The sequence below is a fragment of the Panicum virgatum genome, chromosome 6N, assembly GCF_016808335.1.
Source record: "Panicum virgatum strain AP13 chromosome 6N, P.virgatum_v5, whole genome shotgun sequence".
NCBI lineage: Eukaryota > Viridiplantae > Streptophyta > Magnoliopsida > Poales > Poaceae > Panicum > Panicum virgatum.
This window is the reverse complement of record NC_053150.1, coordinates 22,490,893-22,509,858: the sequence shown is the minus strand read 5'-3', so window position 1 is coordinate 22,509,858 and position 18,966 is coordinate 22,490,893.

Genomic DNA, 18,966 nt, shown 5'->3' with positions numbered 1-18,966 from the left:
AACTTAACAGTCTCTGTCGAATACTGGTATATCAATGAGAGAATGAGGGTATTTCTAGTGTGGCTTGAATTTCTTGGTGGGGATTGTTGGAGCAATGGGCTTGGCCCATTTATTCTAAAGCATTAAAAGAATTTAAAGCCCACTATTAATGCTAGGGAATCAATGTTTAATTCCGTACCGGGAATTGAGGAGGATCTCAACCGACTTAAAAGGTGGACTTCTTGTACACCACTTGTGAAGCCGGTAAGAGGAGGACGGTGAACCACACGCGCGCGCGCTCGCTCGCCTCGCCGGGCCGGGCCGTGGCCGTGGCCGTGGCCGTGGCCGAGGCCGAGGCCGAGGCGAGACGCGGCGCGGCCGGCCGAACGGGCGGTGCGGTGCGGTGCGGTGCGGCGTGGCGCGGTGCGATGTGATGGCTATTTTGCCGTTGACAGCAATTAATCGTGCGATTAAACATGCAATTAAATCTGTAATTAATGGCCATAACCGCATCACCTAAATGACTCTGATGGTGTCCAGGTTCAACGATCCTGAGCACCTGAGTCACTATATAAGGAGTGCCATTCCCCTCATCCATCCTGCACCAGAGCACTGAGGCAACTCGGCTCCTCTCTTCTCCCTCTCCAGTTGCAACAACTGAGTTCCCCAACGCTAATTTCTGCGCGCACAGAATTAGCGTGAGCAGGCCTCCGAAACCTTGCTCGCCTTGAGATCCTGCACGGGATAGGCGGGCAATCAGGTTTTTGGGTAACGCTTTAGCGTGACTGCTCAAAAATACTAAGGCTTTGCCCGATTGTATGACTACTTCCTGGTGGACGAGCCGAACGACTACGTCGACTACATTCTGGTGGCCGAACGACTACGTCGACTACATCTTGGTGACCGTTCATGGGACTGCACTGCGAACTTCTTCCTGCACCGATTTAGTTTGACTACTTCGACTGAGGCCAACCGAGTAGATGTCTACTCCAGTTGGTAACAGCGCAGCCAATGCCTCCGGCAACGGCCCCGCTTTAGGGTACTCCCTGAAACTTTGGTTATTTATATTGTTTATGCTTATATGTGTGATAAGTATAAACATGTTCACATGTTTTATTTTACTCCTTAAAGTCATAGAAATATTGCTAGTTTATACATTTAATTTTGGAATTAAAATATACCGAAAATTGCCTAGATTTCTAACAGAGTTCGACGAACTCGTCGACGACCTTAGTGTCGTTGCCGATGCCATCGTCGACAACATCAGCCTGGACGCGGTGGTCTGCAGCATCTTTGGCGAGGAGTCAGATTAGGTTGTTGTAGTCAATGTAACAGCCTAATCGGCTCTTTGTAAATATTAATCAATGAATGGGCCCCCTTCTTTCTCCTGACTTTGTCTCTTATGCCTCTGACTTCATTTTGCATAATTAACACGCTAATTGAATCCATGCACTTCACAATCCAAGTCAATCATCATATCACCAAAAAATGACTTTGAACAGGACCCACTTATGTTGTGTGTTTTTTGCACTAAGGGCGATACACATCATATCGGCCATGAGAACAACCGAATGCATTCCTATTACAATCGGGTTTCTCACATTTTTTTCACTAAAGGCGATGCCTCTTGCACCAGCTACATTCTCAAACCAACCGATTACTTATTCTATCGGCTATGTATCTACCCATACACTAGGGTAGTATTTCTTCAAATATTTTCCTTTGAGTGCTCTGGAAAACTCTTCTCCTTCCCACGTCTCCAAAATATAAGCATTACCAGGAACACATATATTAATTTTAAATGGTCCTTCCCACGTTGGGGACCACTTGCCAAACTTAGAATCCTTGGTTCCTACCGACAGAATTAATTTCCACACCAAATCCCCTTGGTCAAATGTTTTGACTTTAACTTCCTTATCGTACCATCGGCCCACTCTAGCTTTGTTTGTTTCAACATTTATAAGAACATTTAGCCGATGACCAGCCAAATCTTCCAATCCATCTTTCATTAATGCCACATAATCATCGGTCGTCAACTGATCCTGGAATGTTACACACCAAGAACCAAGCCTCAATTCCCAAGGAAGAACGGCTTCATGTCCATATACCAACTAATATGGAGACACTTTGGTGGCTCTGTGACAAGCCATCCTGTATGCCCACAAAGCTTATTAAGAGTAGCATGCCACCGCCTAGGCTATTCATCAATTTTCCTCTTAATCAACTTGATGATCCATTTATTGGACGCTACTGCTTGGCCATTGGCTTGGGCATAATATGGAAAAGAATTTAGCAACTTAATCCCCATATTTGTGGCAAATTCCTCAGAAACGAACATACTGCCTTGATCAATTGTGATGGTCTGTGGAATACCAAACCGATAAATAGTATGTTCCTTTACAAATTTAACCATATCTCTAGATGTCACATTTTTTAGAGGAATCGCCTCAACCCATTTGGTAAAGTAATCTGTTGCCACTAATATGAACTTGTGATTCTTGCTGGATGGTGGATAAATCTGACCAATTAAATCAATTCCCCATCCACTGAACGGCCAAGGCTTAATTATAGGATTCATAGTCGATGCCGGTGCTCTTTGCACGTTACCAAACTTCTGACATTCTTGGCACAATTTGTAATATGTAAAATAATCTTCTAGCATTGTTGGCAAAAAAATATCCATTCCCCCTGATTACCCACTTCATTTTGCAAGCCGATTGATGAGACCCACAAACACCCTCATGTATCTCCCCCATCAGAACCTTAGCTTCTTCTCTATCAAGGCATCTGAGCAAAACCCCATCAACCGTCAGATAATATAACTCTCCTTCAAGCAACACATATTTAGTTGTCTGAAACCTGATTCTCCGGCTTACTTTCTTAGAAGGATCTTCCAGATAATCAACAATATCTTACCTCCAATCATCGGCAGGCAATTCCAAAGCCATCACATCTTCCATCAGCCGATAACCAGAAGCGTGATGTGCCAATCGATTTGCATCGCCATTATAAAATTTGGGGACATGTTCTATAGTTACTTTCTTAAATTCTTTCAGCATTCAGCAGCACTCCTCATGATAGACCCGTAGAATATCATCTTTACACTCATATATGCTGATCAACTGATTAACCACCAACATGGAGTCCCCAAATATCTCTACTGCATCAGCTCTAATTTCTCGCAATAGCCGAATCCCTTTAAGTATGGCTTTGATATTCAGCATGATTGTTAGTAGTAGTCGCCTCTATTAGAAAAAACAATTCAAAAGTTGCCCCCTGAGGCGACACCAGTACTATACCAATACCAGATCCAGCTCCACATGATGAACCATCAAAGAACAATATCCATGGAACAAGATCAACAATTCCCAATTCTGGCCCACAATGCTGAACAACAAAATCAGCCATGATTTGTCCCTTAACTGCATTAGCCAATTCATACCTTAGATCAAACTCAGATAGGGCCAAAATCCATTTTCCAATTCTCCCATTTAAAATCGGCAAAGAGAGCATGTACTTAATCACATCATCTTTGCTTATCACAACACACTCAGCTGATAATAAATAATGTCTAAGCTTAGTACAAGAGAAATATAAGCAAAGACATAAACTCTCAATGGGAGAATACCTGGTTTCAGCATCCAGAAGTCTTGGTGCAAAATATATTACGCGTTCTTTTCCCTCAAACTCCTGAATAAGGGCCGATCCGATAGCACGTTCATCTGATAAATATAATTTAAACGGCTTGTGCTTTTGAGGCGGAACCATCACAGGAGGCGATGTCAAATACTATTTGATCTCTTCCAACGCCTTTGGCTGTGCCTCTCCCCATACAAATTCCTGACCGGCCTTTAACTTCAATAATGAATTGAACGGTTGTATTTTACCGGATAAATTAGAAATAAATCTCTGGATAAAATTAATCTTGTCGATCAATGATTGAAGTTCAACATTTGTTTCCGGAGCCACCACCTTGTTAATTGCTGTAATGGTCTTCTGGCTAATTTCAATTCCTTTGTCATGAACCATAAATCCCATAAACTGATCAGTCGACACACCAAAGGTGCATTTGTTGGCATTCATTTTCAAACCATGCTTTCTGGTGCACTCCAAAGCTTTGCGCAAGTCGGCTAGATGTTCTGGATTTCACTAGAACTTCATCAATGTAAATCTCCACAATCTTGCCAATGAGCTCATGGAAAATATAATTCATGGCCCGTTGATATGTAGCTCTAGCATTTTTCAATCCAAAGGTCATGACAATGGCCCATGGCGCTCTCCCCTCCCCTAGGCGCTCTCCCCTCCTCCTCCACCACCACCTCCACCATCTCCCCAACGTCAATCGTCATCGGTGACCATGCTGTTTGATCTCCCACCGGAGTTCGTGCTATGGGTTCCTCCTCGGATCTCATGGATCGACTGGACTTCAATCTTGGCTTGGAATTCCAAGAGGAAATTCGAGAACGATTTGGGTCCCCGGTACACCACCCTCTCCCCACCCCTAATGGCTCCTTCCTTCTTCTCGTCACTTTTCGGAGATTTCTTTTTCGCCTCACGGAGGAATCAGTCGCTTTAGCGCTGCAATCTTGTTTGGGTGGTTGTGCTGCAAATTTCCACGTGTGTTTCTTGAGCAACAACCACTTTCATTTCTCTGTGTTTTCCAAACCTGTGGGCTTTCAAATCTACAAACTGAGACGTGTTATCACAAGCTCTTTTGATGCCTATTTCCACCTTTGGAACAATGGTACTCGTCATTGGGAGAGAGAAAAAAGAGCTTGGGAACTGGAACAAGAAAAAGAATGGACTACGGTCCTATCTAAGTCTGCTAAGAGAGAGCTGAAAAAACAAGAAATGCAAAGAAACATGTCCGGTTCGCTGAGAAGTTAGTGCAATCTCCTAAGAAAGTCAGCCAACCAACGGTCTCTCTGGTGTTCGGTTCATTTGTTACAGAAGTGGATTTGTCTTCTCCAGATTCTTCTTCGGACTTTTCTAAGGGTTTCATATTTCGATCTCCGAAGCGTGTTCTTCGCAAAAGTTCTTCAGCTCCAGATCTGGATCACGATTTTGGTGCTGGGCGAGATTACCGGGGTCAAACTCGCCGATCGCCCTGGGAGAGATTCTCGGCGCGCTGGACGCCCCCTGATTTGAATTCAAATACTTCACCATGGGCCTCTTTCTGTTCTCGTTGTCTCTATTTGGGCCATCACCGCAATTTCTGCAGATCCAGAATCAGATGCAACTACTGTCTTAGACTAGGCCATTTTCAAAAGGCCTGTCGCGGAGCACCAGGGCCTGATTGGAGATGGCTACCCAAGGCCCAATCGACTCAGGCTGAGCCCAAAATCAGATGGAGGCCCAAAATCCCGTACGAGGAGAAGGATCAGGCCTGCAACTTGAAAGGCGGTGACCTTAATTCCCGCAGAGACGCTTCATCTTCTCCGGATTTTTCTACCCCAAATCAAGAAAAGCTACAGGAAAACCCCCCCTCGAGTTCGCCGTCTCCCTCCCCAAACCAAGAAAACCCTACTGAAGAAAGCCCCAGCGAAGCAAACGCCATTGTCGAGCAAGACCTCAACATGGCGAACTTCCTCGTCAATCCTCAACCTTACTTGGTTGCTGGTCTCACGGTGGAGGATGGCTGGAACAGGCCAGCAAGAGGACGCGTTGCTCTTGGTGGGGAACCAACCCGAGAATATGAGGATTACGCGATCGTCTCCATCAACCCGATGCCAGGAGAAGCTAATCAGCTATGGCCTACACTCAATGTGGTATGCAACTTCCTTGAACATGAGCAACGTGTGCATGTCATCGCCGCGAATCTCTCTCCCCTGGGTCTTGGATTGATCAGACTGAGAACCATGGCACAAAGAGATCAGTTAGTTCGGAACTCGCCTTTTCATCTGGATGACAATCACGTTATTACAGTAGTCAAGCACGATGAGGGTTTCAACTCTAGGTCCTGCACCTATACCCGTGTTTGCTGGATTATGTTCTTAGCTTTTCCACTAGATTTCTAGAAGGATTTATTTATCAGAGCAGCGGTAGCTCCGTATGGCAGATTACTGGAATGGTATAGAGATGGAAACAAATCAAGGATCCTTGCTCAAGTGCTACTGCTTAGTCCAGATAGGGTCCCAAGAAGTTTGATTGTCTCTAGAGGCACCATGCTTGGAGGAACAGGTCGTTCTTGGGCAGTACCAGTTTACATCCTTAATGGAAATTTCCTTGATGCTTTCCCTGCTGATGAAGATCCTGTTCCTTTTGATGGTGAACCCCACCCAGAGCATCCTCCTGTGGTCCTTGGTCCACATGCTCAGGACCCAAACTGGGAGAATGAACAAAACGGTGCAGCTGCTAACCTGGGTTTCTTTGGTGGCAATCCCCACCCCAACCCAATGCATCTCAACTTAGATCAGCAGGGTGATAACATGCAGGCAGAGCAAGAACATGATGACATTGATGATCAGGCTCATGATGATGACCCTTGGCCAGCTTGGAATCCTCAAGTGTTTGTGCAGGGCAATCAGCAGGTCCCAGTTCCTCAGCATCCAGAAGTCCCATAGCACCAGATGGACATTGACCTTTCCAGCTCCACCATGAGCTTTCTGAGAGCCACAGGACCTGATATTTCCCTGGAAGATGTGTTCCAGGACATCCTATCTGAGAGCAGCTCCTCTTCTTCAAGTGATGCCTCATCAACTCCTAATGAGGATCAGGTCATATTCTTGGCTATGCAGAGCCATTGTGCAACTATCTCTCTCTTTCATAGAAGAGGTACACCCTGCCTGAATGAGCATGACAGACTAAGGAACAGTTTAGTCCTCAAACCAATTCTGATTGAAAGTTGAAACCCCCAAGACATCTGGAAAGCATGCTGAAGAAAACCCCATCACTGGTCTGGAATTAGTGCCATGGAAGCCATGTTACCCAGCCTTATTGCTTCAACTCTGGCCAGAAATTGTGCAAGCATCACGGTGCAGGACCTCATCCATTGCTCACCAGGGCTGCATTCTCCAAGTCACCGAGCAAGGCAGTTCAGGCCCAGAAGGAGCTGAATCACATACTGCAGAGCAGCAGCCCAGCCCACCCCCGCCCGGAGGCAAAAAGAAGCTCCCCAGAAGGCCAAGGAAATTTGTCTCTCTGCCGAGCACCCTGTCTAGCACATCCAGCCCCCTCTTAGAAAGCAGCGTGAGATGCAGTTCACGACTGAACAAGAATGATGGCTTCTGTGCAGTTCGTCTGGAAAGAGAGCCAGCTAAAAAGTGCAAGATCAACATTGTTAGGATTGATGATCACACTGGAGAAGCTGGCCCAGTTCCCCTTGCTGTCCTGCAAAGCTGGGGAATAGATTGTGGCATTACTCCTTTGGAGCTGTTCGATGATACACTGATGCAAACCCCCCCCCCCCCCCCCCCCCCCCCATGAATCAATCAATGAAGACATCAACAATGAAAATGTCCAGCTGTGAAGCTTGCAAGTTCCTTTTGGTGCTCTCCATCAGGATATTTTGTGCTACTCCCAGGCTTTTGTTATCTGTCTCTATGAACTTTTGTGTGAACATTCCCCTGCTCTGGCTAGACCCAGCAGGCTCCAAACCTTTTATCCCTCTCCGTTTTAATGGCTAGTCGGTCTTGGAACATTCTGTGTTGGAACATACGTGATATTAATGCCCAGAACAAATGTGATGCGGTGCGTAACAAGATCGAGGAAAGCTCTTGCTCTGTGATTTGTCTTCAAGAGACTAAGAGAGAGTCTTTTGACATTTCCTTCATTCGTAATTTTGCACCTAGACGTTTCGATCATTTCGATTATATTCCCTCGATCGGTGCTTCGGGTGGACTCTTAATTCTCTGGGCTAGTTCGGTCTTTCATGGCTCTATCATTGATAAAAGACAGTTCGGCATGACTGCCTCTTTCACTTCTGTTCACAATGGAGAAAAATGGCTACTATCCAATATTTATGGACCCTGCATCGAACCAGCATGCTCGGATTTCATTAACTGGTTCAGGTCATGTGATGTCAATGACGAGGTCAACTAGATTTTGGTAGGAGACTTCAACTTCTATCGTTCGATCAACAACCGTAATAGGCCAGGAGGAAATATTTCAGACACACTTATCTTCAACGATGCCATTGGTCATCTTGGGCTAATAGAATTACCGCTGAAAGGAAGAGCATTTACATGGAGCAACATGCAGACCAACCCTCTCCTAGAGCAGCTTGACTGGTTCTTTACCTCCCCAAATTGGACTATTGACTATCCAAACACAGAGGTCCTACCCCTTGCAAAGATAACTTCAGATCATATCCCATGCAGAATAGCTATAAGCACGAAGATACCAAAAAGCAACATTTTAGATTTGAGAACTACTGGATTGAACATGAGGGTTTCTTCCCACTTGTTCAAAATTGCTGGATCTCTGTCCCTGATCAAGGAAATTCTGTCAAGACCATCTCTGCAAAGTTCAAGAAACTAAGATATGACCTCAAGAGTTGGAGTAACTCTCTCTCCAACCTGAATCTGCTCATCAGTAACTGCAACACTGTAATCCTTTTTCTGGATGCACTAGAGGACAAAAGAGAGCTTTACAATCCTGAAACTAATTTACGCAGCTTAGTCAAAAAGCAGATACAAACTTTGCTGCATTACAAGAACATCTACTGGAGGAGAAGATTCAGAGGCAATAAAGTTAAATTTGGAGATGAATGTACAAAGTTCTTTCACTCCATGGCAACAATCTCTTTTAGGAGAAACTCCTTCTCACAGATCTTGAATGACCAAGGAGCCTGGATTCAAGACCATGAGGGTAAGGCTGGTCTTCTCTGGAATTCTTTTAAGGAAAGATTAGGAGTGAGTAGCGATATCATAATGCACTATGATCTAAGCAGCATCCTCACTCCAAAGGACAATCTAGAGACCCTGATTGAACCTTTCCAAGTTTCAGAAATTGATGCACTAGTCAGGAAGATGCCCACAGATAAAGCTCCAGGACCAGATGGACTAAATGGTCTTTTTCTGAAGAAATGCTGGCCCATACTCAAGGAAGACTTCTATTCCCTTTGTAATGACTTCTATCATGGATCAGTAAACCTAGAAGGAATCAACAGGTCCTTCATAACCCTCATCCCAAAGATAACAAATCCTGAAACTGTTGGTGACTACAGGCCCATTTCTTTGATGAATATCTGTCCAAAGCTGATCTCCAAGTTACTTGCTGACAGACTGCAAAAAGAAATTATTCAATTAATTCATCAGAACCAATATGGTTTCATCAAGACCAGAAGTATTCAAGATTGTCTTGCTTGGAGCTTTGAATATATACACCAGTGTCATAAATCAAAAAGAGAAGTCATCATTCTGAAATTGGACTTTGAAAAAGCCTTTGACAAAATTGAGCATAGTGCTATCTTGGAAGTTATGTTTCACCTAGGCTTTCCCAGCAAGTGGCTTGACTGGATGAGAAGCATCCTAAGCTCAAGGCACTCTGCAGTTTTGTTAAATGGTGTGCCAGGGAAATTTTTTCAATGTAAGAGGGGAGTCAGACAAGGTGACCCTTTGTCCCCTCTCCTATTTGTAATTGCAGCAGACCTCCTGCAGTCCCTCGTCAACAGAGCTTCCTCCCTAAACATCCTAAAAGCTCCAATCCCCCAGCCAAATGACGATTTCCCAATAGTACAATATGCAGATGATACTCTGATGATAATGCAAGCTGATGCAAATCAACTCTTCTTTCTCAAGTCCCTCATGAACCACGAAACCAAAGTTTGAGGAGCTCACACCTTTAATGGACAGAGTAGAACGACATCTGTCAGGCTGTGCCACTTGGCTATCTTATTCAGGAAGACTACAGATGGTTAACTCAGCAATCACCCCTATAGTCACTTATGCTCTCTGCACTATAAAATTGCCAAAAGGTGTACTTGATAGCATTGACCGTATTAGAAAGCAATGTGTCGTGGGATTTCTAGGGGACCCACTGCCGGGTGGCGGAGCGCACCCGCCTATTCCCAGAGAGGGAGTACTCGGGAAGGTACTAGGCGATTGGGCTGATCTAGCTCTGAGACAAGCACACAAGAACACACGATCTAGAGTGGTTCGGGCCGCCGGAGCGTAATACCCTACATCCACTGGGAGTGGTATTGATCTTGGTTGTGTATGAATCTATCCTCTGCCGGGCCTTGGCTTTTACCCAGCCTGAGTTTTTCTTCTAGCGGGCGCCCCCTTTTATAGACCAAGGGGTGCGGATACATAGGACGTTGGGGCCCCGACAAATGGGCCCAACGTGACTGTGCAGCATACTGCGCAGAGTATTTAAATGGCTACAGTGGTTACGAATCTTTCCTCCGATATGCTTCCATGCCCTGCTGACCCTCTGACGAAGGGTGGTCTTCTCTTGTCCCGTCAGCAAGGTGCCCGTTGGGGGAACGTAGCTTGCGGCGTGACCTGTTGAGGCTATTATGTAGGCGTCATAATGGGTGAAGCCGAGCCGTCGTATCCATCTGTTATGGCAGACTGACAGGCGCGGCGTGGGCGGCGCCAGCAGCCCCACTATGCATCTTGGTAATACGCGATCAATAGTGCCCCCTGGTCAAAGAATCGCCTCGGCTTCTACTACATCAATGCGGACGTCCTCCTACCGCAATGAATACAGCGGTAGGTGAACCTTAATATGGAGACCAAGCGGCTTTATATACGTGTCTGTGCTTGCAGACACGTGGCGGCTCCGGACCACCCCGAGGCGAAGTGTCGATTCCTTCCCTTGGCGAGGGGTCCGGTTACTATACCGGGGGTCCGAGACCCCAAAGGGGGGTCCGGGATTCCGCGGGGATCCGGACCTCCACGGGAGGTCCGGAGCCTCCGGCTGTTCGGGCTGAGGGCCTGCTTCTTCCGGAACACGTGGTGCTCCCGAGCCTTTCCCAACCAGAGGACGGGTCCAGGACCGTTGTCGGGTGAACAGGGCTTCCGGACCGCAGGGGTTCGGCTGCTGGACGTAGTTAAGGATAACTACAAAGCTCTTCCTGTCTAGACACAGCAAGAGGGGGTACCCCAGTCCTGGGGTACCGACAGTGGCCCCCGGGCCCACCTCGGGAGAGGTACGAACCCGCGGGTGGGGCCTACTATCGTGATGTGTTTCCACGCAAACTTGATTGCGTCGGTGTGCTCATGCAAAGAGCGGGTGCCCCGGACCCCTGAGGCCGGTACACCGGTTGCCTGGTTCAGGTTCTAGAGCGCTCTCCGCAGGGCGACGAAGGTGTAGGCTTAGGGTGCGGAACCAAGCTAAGCGGCTACACGGACCTCGGATCACTCAGGGAGCAAGCACCACTTCCCGGAACCGGCTCTTGGCGACTGTGGCGAGCGGTCTCCGCCGGAGCGGGCCACCGGAGTGGACTTGAGTCGACCGTGGCGAGCGGTCTCCGCCGGAGCGGGCCACCGGAGTGGACTTGAGTCGACCGTGGCGAGCGGTCTCCGCCGGAGCGGGCCACCGGAGTGGACTTGAGTCGTTGCTGATGATCCGATGAAATATATCACCGGATCTGAGAGTAAGGTGCGAGAAACCAAGCCTTATACTAGAAGGGAGCTCGGGACCTCTAAAGACAGCAGTCTCGGTACTAGAGTACTTGTAACAGGGTAGTGAAGTATGTAAACTTAGGGTACATTACCAGGCTAAGCTACGCGGAGCTTCTCTACCCCAGGATACGAGTACTACTTCTCCGGAGCAGGTCCTTAGGGGTCCGAACTGCCTTCCAGCTTGAAGGGGTGTCTCCACCTGGGCACAAGCCAGCAACTTAACTTGGATTGTTAGCAATAAAAGGAAGATTCCGCTTAAGAGGAAAGAATAGTTAAACCAAGGCGAATAAATGTAATCAAGGTGGAGCCTAGATAAAACTGAGAAAGAAAATCTCCTTTATTATTGTGGTTGTCACGGTATACATCAGAGGTCGGGATTACGAGGTCGGACCTCTACCGCTCCGGACCGTTGCTTGCATGTTTGTGCGATAGGGCCAGAGGTCGGGTTTACAAGGTCGGGCCTTGACCGCTCTGGACTCACACGTAGGCGCCACGTTATTACAAAGGAGGAATTTTCTCAGTCCTATTTTAGGAGTAAACTTCGGCTGCATTCTATACAGCATGTCCTTCTCTGATTGGAAGTGGTACCACTACTCCTGGGTTCTTCATGGTCGTCGGAGGTGAAGGCGCCCTGGATGTGCCTGAACTGCATCATCCAGCATCACCTCGGGAGCTCGGGGGGCTACTCCTTGCCTAAGAGCTATCATATGCTTAGGTAGCATGAGACAAATTCTTTGGCTTTGAATGGAAGAGGCCCCCTGCCGCCGCCGTCCGCCACCGGGAGCCATCCCGCCAGCCACTCGCTGCGGCAGGAACTGGCTTTCCGGCCTGGCGCAGCGGGAGAATGTGTGCTCGTATAGACGAGCACGGAGTGTGGAGAAGGGCGGTCGTTCGCCGGCTTGTCCTTGGTGCTCGCGCCAGGGGCCCCCGCGCCTGGCGGGGTCCTGTCTGCAGCAGCACCAAGCACCCCGGGTGGTGCCAGAGACGATACGACGACACGGCCAACTTCCTCCGGGATGGCCGTCGGCTCCAGGCTCCATGTTGAGAGAAAGCCTTGAGCCGATGCCATGCCGCCGCAGAGGAAGCATGGCCGTTGCTTGAGAGAAAACCTTGAGCCGACGTAGGGGCGGCAGCGCCCAGCGGCACCTCCGCTGTGCGTTGCTGCGCCGGCTCTGAGGTGTCGCAGTGGCGACGCACAACAAACGCCGCTGCCGTGCGCCGCCGCACCGTGGGCGTTGGCACCCTAGTGCCACGGCATGTGGCGTGGGTGACGCCCTGCCTTCCTTCATCTTCTCATTCGCCGTTGCAGAGGATGAACACAGCCCCAGAAGCCTGAAGATCCAGCCAGCGCCTGACGATTTCCCCACGGACGGCGCCAAATGTCGTGGGATTTCTAGGGGACCCACTGCCGGGTGGCGGAGTGCACCCGCCTATTCCCAGAGAGGGAGTACTCGGGAAGGTACTAGGCAATTGGGCTGATCTAGCTCTGAGACAAGCACACAAGAACACGCGATCTAGAGTGGTTCGGGCCGCCGGAGCGTAATACCCTACATCCACTGGGAGTGGTATTGATCTTGGTTGTGTATGAATCTATCCTCTGCCGGGCCTTGGCTTTTACCCAGCCTGAGTTTTTCTTCTAGCGGGCGCCCCCTTTTATAGACCAAGAGGTGCGGATACATAGGACGTTGGGGCCCCGACAAGTGGGCCCAACGTGACTGTGCAGCATACTGCGCAGAGTATTTAAATGGCTATAGTGGTTACGAATCATTCCTCCAATATGCTTCCATGCCCTGCTGACCCTCTGACGAAGGGTGGTCTTCTCTTGTCCCGTCAGCAAGGTGCCCGTTGGGGGAACGTAGCTTGCGGCGTGACCTGTTGAGGCTATTATGTAGGCGTCATAATGGGTGAAGCCGAGCCGTCGTATCCATCTGTTATGGCAGACTGACAGGCGCGGCGTGGGCGGCGCCAGCAGCCCCACTATGCATCTTGGTAATACGCGATCAATAGTGCCCCCTGGTCAAAGAATCGCCTCGGCTTCTGCTACATCAATGCGGACGTCCTCCTACCGCAATGAATATAGCGGTAGGTGAACCTTAATATGGAGACCAAGCGGCTTTATATACGTGTCTGTGCTTGCAGACACGTGGCGGCTCCGGATCACCCCGAGGCGGAGTGTCGATTTCTTCCCTTGGCGAGGGGTCCGGTTACTATACCGGGGGTCCGAGACCCCAAAGGGGGGTCCGGGATTCCGCGGGGATCCGGACCTCCACGGGAGGTCCGGAGCCTCCGGCTGTTCGGGCTGAGCGCCTGCTTCTTCCGGAACACATGGTGCTCCCGAGCCTTTCCCAACCAGAGGACGGGTCCGGGACCGTTGTCGGGTGAACAGGGCTTCCGGACCGCAGGGGTTCGGCTGCTGGACGTAGTTAAGGATAACTACAAAGCTCTTCCTGCCTAGACACAGCAAGAGGGGGTACCCCAGTCTTGGGGTACCGACACAATGCCTCTAGAGAGGCAATGCTGAAAAGAAGAAAGGGGGTAATCTTGTTGCTTGGGAGACAGTGCAAAAACCTAAAGATAAAGGAGGCCTGGGAGTAATGAATCTTCGGCTGCAAAATGATGCACTACTGATGAAACATCTACACAAATTCTACAACCAAAAAGAGGTACTATGGGTCCAGCTGTTTTGGTTCAAGTATTACCAAAACAAAGTTCCACATGCCACAAGAGAGACTGGGTCCTTCTGGTGGAAGGATGTCCTAAGGCTGAATGGCCTTTATCGTTGTTTCACCAGGTGTATAGTTGGCAATGGAGCTACAACCTGCTTCTGGGATGATCCTTGGGTTGGAGACAGGCTGTCCACAACCTTCCCCAGAATTGCTTCCTTTTCAAAATCAGAAACCATCTCTGTGCAAGAGGTGATGCAAATGGAAGAGCTTGACTCCATTTTCTTCCTACCACTCTCCCAACAAGCCTTAGAGAAACTTGATGAGCTACAGTCAATCTTACAAGAAATCCCCTATGATGAGAATGAAAAAGATCTATGGCTCACTAGGGGAGGAGGTGACTATTCCTCATGCAACTTCTACACCCATATCTACAATGCAGTTGAAGCCCACCCAATTTTCAGACTGTTTTGGAAATCAAAGTGTACTGCGAGAATAAAATTCTTTGCCTGGTTGGTTGTCGTGGATCGACTTAACACAAAGTCCATGCTGACAAGAAGACATATTTTTGTGCACAGTGATGACCTCTGTGTTCTCTGTAATACAAGTTCTGATGAAACCATTGATCATCTATTCTTCACTTGTCCCTTTGCCGTGCAGTGCTGGAGCACCATTGGTTTCTCTTGGGACATCAGCCTCAATCTGATGCACAGAATCTTTCAAGCAAGCAGGGTGCACAACATACCTTTTTTCGCTGAAGCCTTCCTCATTGCTGCCTGGGAGCTTTGGAAGCTGAGGAATGACAGAGTCTTCGACAGGCAGAATCCTTGCCAGGCTAGGTGGTTTAGCAACTTCAAAAATCAGTGTCTAACCCAGTCTGTAAGGTTCAAGGCAGATCTGCGATTAGCCTTTGGTTTCTGGCTTGATGCCATCAGTTAATTCTTTGTTGTAAGTACTTGTAACTAAACTTCCTTTAATTTAAATGTTTTTTTCTGTGGGGATCTCCCCCACAGTCTTTTTCAAAAAGGTCATGACAATCCACTCAAACAAACCAACATGTCCCGGACGCCTAAATGCAGTCTTATGGATGTCTTCTTCTGCCATAAATATCTGATTGTGTCCAGCATTACCATCCATAAAACTAATAATTTTGTGCCCTGCGGTAGTATCTACCAGCATATCGGCAATAGGCATCAGGTAACCATCCATCGGCGTAGCTTTGTTGAGATCCCTGAAATCAATGCGCACACGCGACTTCCTGTTCTTCTTGTACACAGGGACCACATTAGATATCCACTCAGCATATCTACACTGCCGGATGAACTTTGCCTCTATTAACCTTGTGATTTCAGCCTTTATATCTGGCAAGACCTTAGGATTGCACCGTCTTACACTGTGCTGAAATGGCCGATACCTAGGTTTAATAGGTAACCGATGCTCAACAATAGATCGATCCAATCCAGGCATCTCATAATATTTCCAAGCAAAATAGTCCTTATATCCTTTCAACAATTTTACCAACTCATGTTTGTACTCAAGATCTAATTTGGCGCTAATGAACGTCGGCCTTGGCTTGTCACCATCTCCAATGTCTACCTCTTCTAATGCATCGGCCGACGTGAATCTGTGTCCCAGTTTGCCATCATCGTCAAGGAACCGATCCATTAGACACCATCTGAAAAACTGACTGCTTGGATCGATGGTAGGATGACAACCATGTTAACAGGTGCAGCCGATGACACAAGATCCTTCCGATCATCGGCCCTTGGCTTGACATGCCAAACTTTCGATTTGACTCCCCTTTTCATGAGAGCGTCTTTTCTTTCTTCTTCCAGCAACTCTGTCTGACAAAGCCTCTGAACTCGTCTTTTTTGCAATCTGGTAAGACCCGCTGGACACCACTGAGGCCGATCAATATTATCATGAACTGGCTCTCTTTCTGGATCCCTGCGCATTGGCCGATCATCTTGAACCCTATCATTGGCCATCTACTCCAACCGTTCGTTTGCAGGAATCCTTCCACACGCAGGATCACGTAGCATGGTCCTGCCCCCCAGCCGATCATGCACTAAGACCCTGCCCCCCAGCCGATCATGCACAGGAGTGCGCCTCTCATCGCTTCTCTCCCTGATGATCGGCCCTCTAGGCCTTTGCTCGACACATGGCTTCTTGTATGATCAGTTATCACGGTAGAAACCGTTACACTTAGGGCAGTTATCTACTATTAGCAGAGTCAATCTTTCCTCCCAACAGTACACAAAGAAAGGACACCTCCAATGCCCTTCATTGCGCCGTGCAGCTTCTTCTCTGTATGTTGCCTCTCAAGGTCACACTGGAACTTGTTCTACAACATTTGAGACGTGACCTTCTTCTTTGGTGTCGCAGAACCCTCAACTTCTTCCTGCGGTCCCTTGCCCTTGACTTCATCGGCCAAAACTTGAGCTTTAGGATCAACAGCTCCAGATTCCTTGGCCGATTGCGATGTTAGCACCTTTGTTTGTAACGTATTTTTCTCCCCCCCAACATCTACCATGTTAGTAGGAAATGGGAGCCCATCTATCTTCATCGGCTACTTGGGCGCCTCAAACTTGAGTTTGCCCTGCTCAATAGCTGATTGTATCTGCTGACGAAACACTTTGCACTAGGTTGTGTCATGAGACATCGCATTGTGCCACTTGCAGTACTTCATGTTCTTTAGCTCTTGATCTGTAGGGATCTTGTGATATAGCTTCATCATAATCTGTCCCTCTGACAGCAATAGATCGAAGATCTTGTCATCCTTGGTAATGTCGAACCCAAATTTTTCAGGTTCTTTGTTGCCAATTGGGCATGAGATCGGCTTCTTGTTGTTCTAGACCCACCCAGCCGATCCCACCATCTGGTTATCATCAGAAACAGAGGAATCTGAACAATCAGCAAAATTAACTTTCTTTTGAAAGTTACTCCTCTTCTGCTCATAAGATCTGATCTCCCATGTCATCCTGTGAGCCATCTAACTGATGCTGTCGAACTCTTGGGAAGCATACTTTTCCTTGATGTGTAGCAAGAGTCCTTGTAAAGCAGACAGAACCAAACTATATCACCGGTTCTTAACATCTCTAAACCTCTGGATAAAGCTAGCAACCGGTTCATCGTTCCTCTGCCTAAGGCTAGTCAGATCTGTCAGCTTCATCTGACACACACCAGAGTAGAAGAACTGGTGAAACTGCTTCTCTAGATTGGCCCAAAATAGTATAGAATTGGCTGAAAGTGTGGCAAACCACGTAAAGGCCGATCCTGACAGAGACATGAAAAACAAACGCACTTTCAAAGCGTCATTATTTGCTGCTTCTCCACACTGCATCATAAATTTGTTGACATGTTCCACTGTGAAGACTTCCCCTTGCCCAGAAAACTTGGTAAAATCTGGCAGCTTGTACTTGTGGGGAAGTGGGATCTGATCATATGCAGACGGATAAGGCGTCTTGTACATGAGCGTCTGTTGCTTTTGCCTTAATCCAAACTGATCTCTGATCACCTCAGCAATCTTGGATGTCCAGTCAACCTGTTGACCAACTGCTGATGCAGGCTGTGATGGTGGTGGAACCATCGGCAAAGCAGTCGATGCTGGTTACAGACTGGCCGGAGCCATCGGCTGAACAGCCGATGCTGTCTGTGTAGTATGCTTGGTGACCTGATTAGACAGTTGCTGATACAGAACCATCTCACCGTTGGTGTTTGCTTGCGGTGACCCCTGGTTAACTTGCTGCTGCACCATAGGATATAGATATGGCACGTTTACATGGGGAATAGAACCAGCTGTTGGGTCATGGAATACCCAATTGACTCCATTACGATGAGGTAACCTTGACACAAGGATCTCCTTAGGAGACATTGGCTGTATCAACGTCACCAAACTTTGCTGATGAGGTGTCGGCCCAAAAGCCGACACATTGTTTGGGCCCGTTAGCGAAGTTGTTGACACATTCTGCATTATCGACTGTGAAGCCGATGTATTTTCTGGCAGCTGAATCGGCTGCGAAGCCGATGCATTTATTTGCTGAGTTGCCGGTTGTGAAGCCAACGAGCTTGCTTGCCCCACTGTAGATGGCATAAAGAACTCGGGAGGCATACCAAGACCAGTAGCAGGGTCCCATCCTACAGGATATCCTAGTATGAAGCCCCCTTGTGCAGACGTGGTCATTGGTGTAGAGCTTGTAAACACTGGGCTGAACTGAGGCGGCACCGTTGGATCGATCGGCTGTGAAACTCCAATGCTCCCTTTTGCTTGACTCTGGGGAACAATTGGAGGCACTGCAGTAACCGATCCGGTAGGGGCAAAAATCATCTGACTAGCCTGCTGGTAGGCTAGTCCCACGTAGCCTTGAAATCCCCCTTCCCAAAGTGTCTTGACCACAGCATTATGAACAGAATTGGTCATAACGGGCGCATGACTGACAAAAGCCTGCCCAACTGCCTGATGCACCATATCTAGTACTCTGTTCTCACGCTGCGCCTCAGTCGAAGGCTGGAGAGCAAGGAAATCAAACTTTTTGATTACCTCTCCAGTCCTAGTTGCGCTGAAAGATTTGAGGCATTCTTGTTCATAAGCCTTTGTGGCCTTAGCGAGCTCCGCCTTCTGATCATCCTTCAGCTTGTCCTTCTCCACCGGGATGTAGTTATCTTCGTTGACTTCGAACTTTGACATGTTGATTATTCTGGTCCCACTGGGCGTGCCATAAGATGTGTTGACACGAAAAGGTCACACACCAAGC